This window comes from Solanum tuberosum, unplaced genomic scaffold (assembly GCF_000226075.1).
Source record: "Solanum tuberosum cultivar DM 1-3 516 R44 unplaced genomic scaffold, SolTub_3.0 scf00009, whole genome shotgun sequence".
Taxonomy (NCBI): domain Eukaryota; kingdom Viridiplantae; phylum Streptophyta; class Magnoliopsida; order Solanales; family Solanaceae; genus Solanum; species Solanum tuberosum.
Genome location: NW_006238935.1, coordinates 459008 through 465665, shown reverse-complemented (window position 1 = coordinate 465665; position 6658 = coordinate 459008). Strand labels below are relative to the sequence as shown.

Sequence of the window (6658 nt, the reverse complement as noted above, 5' to 3'; positions counted from 1 at the left end):
ATTGTCAATTGAGTTTATCCATAAACTTATACTTATCATCTATGTGTATTTCCTAGGTTCTATGAACTTTTTTGGATATGAATGTATCTATTTATTATGATACTTAATATGGTGACTTTTTGAGTGATTTCTCAACCTATAAATTAAGTTGTTCATTCAACATTGTACGACATACACATGAGACAAGAAAACATTTGAATAAGATTATCTCTATATTCTACTCCCCATATCTTTTGTCTATATTATTTGTAGTACATTGCTTATATTTTAAAACACTAATAATTTTCTATGGATATTTTCAATTTTAATCATTTGACTTAATACATCTCCAATTTTAGTGTTTGGTATATAATATGATATGATTACAGTAAAATTTTCATTAAATTAATACTTGGTAAATTAATAATCTCTCTAAGATAATATTTTTTCTCCAGTTCCAACCTGAAACAGTGAAAAAAATCACTCATTTTGATAAGATAATAAAATAATATATTTTTAGAAGACCCCTTTATTAATATATGGTCCCATTAGTATTATAAATTAATAATTATTTACAAGTACAAATATATCTAAGACAATTTTGTGAAATATGATTCTATTGTGTTTTGTTTTTGTTAAAATTTAAATCTAGTTGAAGCTCATCTCTAACTTTTCTTATTGCATCCAAAAGTTTCGCCATTGTTTTTTCGAACTACACCATAAAATTGTGAGTTCTGGATGCAATAAGTGTTCCTTACACGTAATATCATGATTTTGATGTAATCAAAATTGACCTTTATTGAATCTCAAAACACTCTTTAAATTAATAAATATTAATTTATCAATTAAATTATACCTCTACAAAATAATAATATTTAATAGTTCCACATATATTAATTTAGTGCGGTTTTACTATACTATTTATATTTAATTAAATATTTTCATATAACATTTTGATTTAGTAGGGGTAAAATGGTAATCCAACTCAATTTGCACTTTGGAGCTTCCAAACTTTTAATAGTACTATATGATATAATATAAAGTTGAATAAATAAACACACATCCTACATGACATAATACACGTATGATGCCAAGTAGGATGTGTGTGCCTACTGGTTCAACTCTATATAAGTTTAAGTATCGACTTGTGCACACCAAAAATTGGAGGGCATAGAAGTAAGATGAGAGAAAGTTAAAGGCCTTGTTTATATATTTTGCCTTGTTTTATTGTTGCTTAGCTTTGAACTAGTTAATTTTAGCACGTCAAGAGAAAGACAATTTTTTTTCCTATTTTCTGTCAACATTAACTACTAATTTCTCAAATCATTTCCCAAAACCTTTTTTTGAAATGCTCATAGTCATTGATATTATAATTAAATATATACTCATTTATTTGGTTTTTTAAAGAAAGTGAAAAGTCTGACAAGTAAAACAGAAGGAGGAAGTACACAAGTTGAGATTCAAATAATTTATTAAACTATTTTCCTCTTTAACAGTTTTTTCTTAACATCCTTTTGACACTTCAAAATACAAAAAGAGATGCAACTTCAAATATTTCAAAATTATTATAACTAAGATTCCTTTCCTTGTTGAGGAAAACCTAGGTGATCTTTATTAAAAGTAATAGATCACTTTATTATTGAAGACATATGAAGTAGCTGACAAACCCATATCTTTGTACATCAAAAAAGGGTATCCAATATAATGTTTCCTCAGCATCATCATACCACATTTTATAGAAATGGATAGTCAGTTTAGCCAACAACAGAATCAGAAGTATAAAATGCTTCCCTGCTATACTTGTTGAGAGGTGCATCGAGCTCAAATCTCCTTGGTAAATTCGGATTAGCTATGAACATACGTCCATATGCAACAAGATCAGCTCGGCCTTCATCCACAACTTTGTTTCCATCTTCTCTATCGTAACCACCCGTTACAATAAAAGTACCTCTAAATGCCTTCATCCTAGGTACAAGGCTGTCAAGACATTCAACTTTTTGCAAAGGTGTTTTCATTCTTGGCTCAACCATGTGGCAATATGCAATGTCATACTTATTCAAGGATTCAGCCATGTAAAGTCCCAAAGCACTTGGATTTGAGTTTCCTGAATCCTTGTAGTCAGTAAATGGGGAAAGCTTTATTCTAACTCTGTCAGCTCCTATCTCATTTACAACCGCTTCAACTATTTCAAGTGCAAATCTACAACGGTTCTCTAAAGATCCGCCATATTGGTCAGTTCGATCATTGACTTGGTCTTTCAGATACTGGTCGATTAGATAGTCGTGAGCTCCATGGATCTCAACCCCCATCAAACCCTACAAATTTAATAGATTGCATGGTAAAAGAATTTATTTGAGAGATGGTGTGTATTTGAAGGTAATACTGATGTGACAGCATATCACATTAATCAATCTAACAAAGAACCTATATCAGAATATGTTCTACAAGATCTAAAACTGTTTGCGGAAACTTCTACACCAATTTTTTTTCTTGAATTCTCGTAAACCATGGTGGAGATAACTAAAAAGTACTTAAATCATTATGGTTTAAATTTCTCCAGAGATCACCAACGAGATGTCATTTTGGCTGCGAAAGTCATAATGTTCACACACATTATGTTGCAATTAGTACATCATGTTTCTATGCTTTATCGTTTACATTACAAGTTCTAATCCAATGTTCAGATATGACAGCTACACCATGCTAGTTAAAAGATTCTAAGAAGCAAGAACATTCTAAATATACGGAATACTAAAAGGTCATTCGATTTTACTAAGTTTACCTTGCCAAATGGTGGAGATAAAACTATGTTAAACTTCATAAAGGTCATTAGGATTAGTCAAATAGTGATATATCCAACTCATTTTGTGTTTTTTTGTCTTTATACATCTTAAAAATAGAAAATGTGAAACAATGATTTTGTACTCCAGAATTTCAGACTGAAACATCTTGTATATATCAAAGTAAACAAGTTGACCAAAAAGTTTTACCAGCTTCAATGGCATTTCTAGCAGCAATTCGGAAATCGTTAAAAACTTGAGGAATTTCATCTGTCTTCAACTGTCGTGGTGGTGTATATTGTTCATCATCCAGGCCATTAGAACTAATTTGAGTTTTTATTGGCTTGTTTGTGCTGGAGATAGGAGCTTGTTCATTGGGTTGGAAATCTATAGTTAAGAGGAGCAGGAGTTACATTTAACGACAGATAAATTGGTTAAAACCACTAAAACAAATCTAGTTACCTTTGGTAGAAATTCTCCCTGTATGTCAAAGTTGGCAAAAAAAGATTCCTTCTTTGTCATGGACGGCATTTACAATTGGTTTCCAGGCCTCAACTTGATCCTTCCTCCATATACCAGGTGTATTTTTGTACCTTTAATTAATAAAGTATTTCAAAAGTGTATTTGGGAGGAAATCAATTACAACTACAAATTAAACTTGGTAAATTGCATGAGCAACTCCTGTAGCTTCTGATATAAGAAAACTACCTTTTGTGCTTCTTTGTGAGTAATAAATGATAGCATGAGCTTGAGGAACATTGCCATATGATCTTTTCCTTGTTAATGGTGTCAACAGAACTCTGGATAACATATAAAGTGTAATAATAAGAACTAGTTCATACTTTTATCGGTCAAATTCACAGGGCTATATGCATCACTAGGATGTCAAAACTCCAAACTCAATGCTCATCCAAAAAAAAAAGCGCTTGAATTTAAGTTAGACGAGAAAGATCACTTAAGCCTCATTTGATTTCATTAAGATAAACACATTTGGTGTTGTCTCTAGATTTCAACACTGGATTATTAAGATCCTTTGTTATTCAACATCTAAATATGTTTAATTTATTTACTTTTAAACATAATGAATATAAAATTATAAATTTAATAAAATAAAATTATTATTTGATAAAAAAAAATGAAACATCATTTTTGTTCGTTGGTGGAAAACTGACAGTGGTGCTAGTTATGATAATAAAAGTAAGGATTGACTACAATGATGGTAATTGTTGGTAGTGGTGGTGGTGAAATGATGGTGACGACAATGGATATAACTATAATTACAGAAGTTGTTGGTGTGGTAGAGACTAACAGTAGTAGTTGACAGTGTTGTTGATTGTGATGATAGTTGTGGTAGGTGGTTGGCAACGGTGGTGGTAGTAGATGTGGTGACATAGTTGGTTATGGTAGTGACGGGTAGTTATGGATAGAGTAGTGGTGAATATTATTCACACAAAAAATCCTTTAATAAAACTACCTACTTAAACAAACATTTCTACCATATTTATCAATTCTGCATATACTTTAAAATAATTACATATTATTTCACTAATTAATAATTTCATACTAGATTTCAAGTCAGATACGCTTAGATACATTCATTTTGTCTATTATATATGCTCTAAAATATAGATACATACGGAGAGAACCGACCGAGAGAGGAAGAGAGAGTCAATGTACTCCAGATACATGTGAATTACATTAGATACATGTATTTGGGATACTAGATACATTCAAGATACATTTTGAAATACATATAAATAGGGAGAGATGCGAGCAAGAGAGGAGAGAAACGAGTGAGATAGGAGAGAAACGAGTGAGATAGGAGAGAAGCGAGCGAGAGAATTAGTGTATCTCACATACATGTGAATCCAATTAAATACAATGTATCTGAAACAAATTACACCTAGTTTTGACTTCATATATCTGAGATACATGTAGTGAACGCATCAATACATATACTTAAGGACCAAAATCTAGCAGGAATAATAATTTTGAAAATTTATCGGAAGGTACGTAATTATGCTCTAAACTAGTGGATTTATGTTGTGTGGCCTAAAATTAATGCTATGAAGATTGAGTAGGTTATCAGCTTCCTTATGTTTATATTGATTCAAAGATTGAGCCATTAATTGTCTAAATACCTTGAAGAACACAAGCTTTCAAATATGCTATTCGACTCCCATACAATCTCATCTAATTTATGAAGTTCACATGAGGCATTTGATATAAATGGCAAAAAATCCAAGAAGACAAGTTATCATTCCGTTCATTATTCGTAAATTGTAATAGAGTTATAAATTCAGGATTTCTTTGATCAAAATCATCCATTTCAACCATAAGAAGTGCATTATCAAGTAATCTATATTCCAGAAAGCACCAAAAATATATTATATGAAACTATTTTTAAACAAGAAAGTCAAAAGTACCTGTGAGAAAGTTGAAAGTTACCTATTCTATAGGGTGTGAGCAAAGGATTTTCCATTTCGTGCTTTCTCCTCTGTTTTGGCCTTCGCTGCAATTTTCGCACTACGATGAAAAAGTGGTTGTTAGTGTCGGGAATAAACCCGCAACAGAAATAATATTTGCGGTAATAAAAGCAATAAAAGCGAAACACAACAATGCGGTTAATCAACAAGAATAAAAAGAGCAATAATGACACCAAGATTTTACGTGGAAACTCTCCTGAATAAGAGAAAAACCATGGCCCGAGAAAAGCAACTGATATCACTATAGTAAGGATTTTTACACTTGTAGGTCTGAATAAAAACTCCAAAGACCACTACACACTTCAAAAGAAATAACCCTCTTTTGATTTTTCCACCTCACTACAATATCGCTCACACTCTCTATTTTTCCTCACAGACTAATTTCCTCTGTGATGCCTCACTCTTCTTTTCTCTCCTTTGTTTTTGGTGCATTTTGAGAATGAAAAATACTCTCCCTTTTATAGATAACAAGTGCAGTATTTTTCCAACTATGCTACAGAAGAAAAACATTTTTTTCTTCTTTGTAGCTTACCAACCTTTGAAAAAATCTGCACATGTATATCCAATATCTTCCAAATCTGCCAACCTTTTGACATTGTGAGATTTGGCAAATGGGGATGGACCCCACAATCTCCCCCTCCATACTCATTCATCTGAAAGAGGTAGCTCTAAGTTTCTAGCTTGAGTGCATGCCGACAAGTTCTTTGCATAGCTCGAACTTGTCTCTTGATACCACCTTGGTCAGCATATCTGAAGGGTTTTCACTAGTAGGGATCTTCATGACATGCATAGATCCATCCTCTATCTTTTCACGAATCCAATGATATCTCACGGCGATATTCTTCGTCCTTGCATGATACATGGTGTTCTTGCTCAAGTCTATTGCACTTTGACTGTCAAAATAGACGACATACTCCTTCTGATGCAATCCAAGTTCCTGAAGAAATCATTTCAGCCATACCATCTCTTTGCCAGCTTCAGTAGCTGCAATATACTCTGCCTCCGTTGTAGAGAGTGCAACACACTTCTGCAACTTTGACTGCCATGATATAGCTTCCCCTGAAAATGTAAACAAATATCCAGTAGTGAATTTTCTGTTATCGAGGTCAGCTGCCATATCAGCATCTGTATAGCCCTTCAACATTGGATCAGACCCTTCAAAACACAAGTAGTCTCTTGTGGTACCTCTTAGGTACCTAAGTATCCACTTAATTGCCTCCCAGTGTTCTTTTCCAGGATTTTCAAGGAATCTGCTAGCAACACCAACTGCATGAGCAATATCAGGTCTAGTGCATACCATTGGATACATTAGACTTTCGACGTCGGAGGAATATGGAACTTTGGCCATGCTCTCTTTTTCCTCCCTAGCTGTAGGACACATCTTCTTGCTCAACTTCATATGACCAGCAAGAG

General features: G+C 32.9%; 1 pseudogene; it reads right to left on the bottom strand.

The window, feature by feature from the left end:
- Window positions 1-1712: 1712 nt before the first annotated feature.
- LOC102598551 (12-oxophytodienoate reductase 1-like) lies at window positions 1713-5241 on the bottom strand (annotated as a pseudogene).
- Between the last annotated feature and the right edge of the window lie 1417 nt (window positions 5242-6658).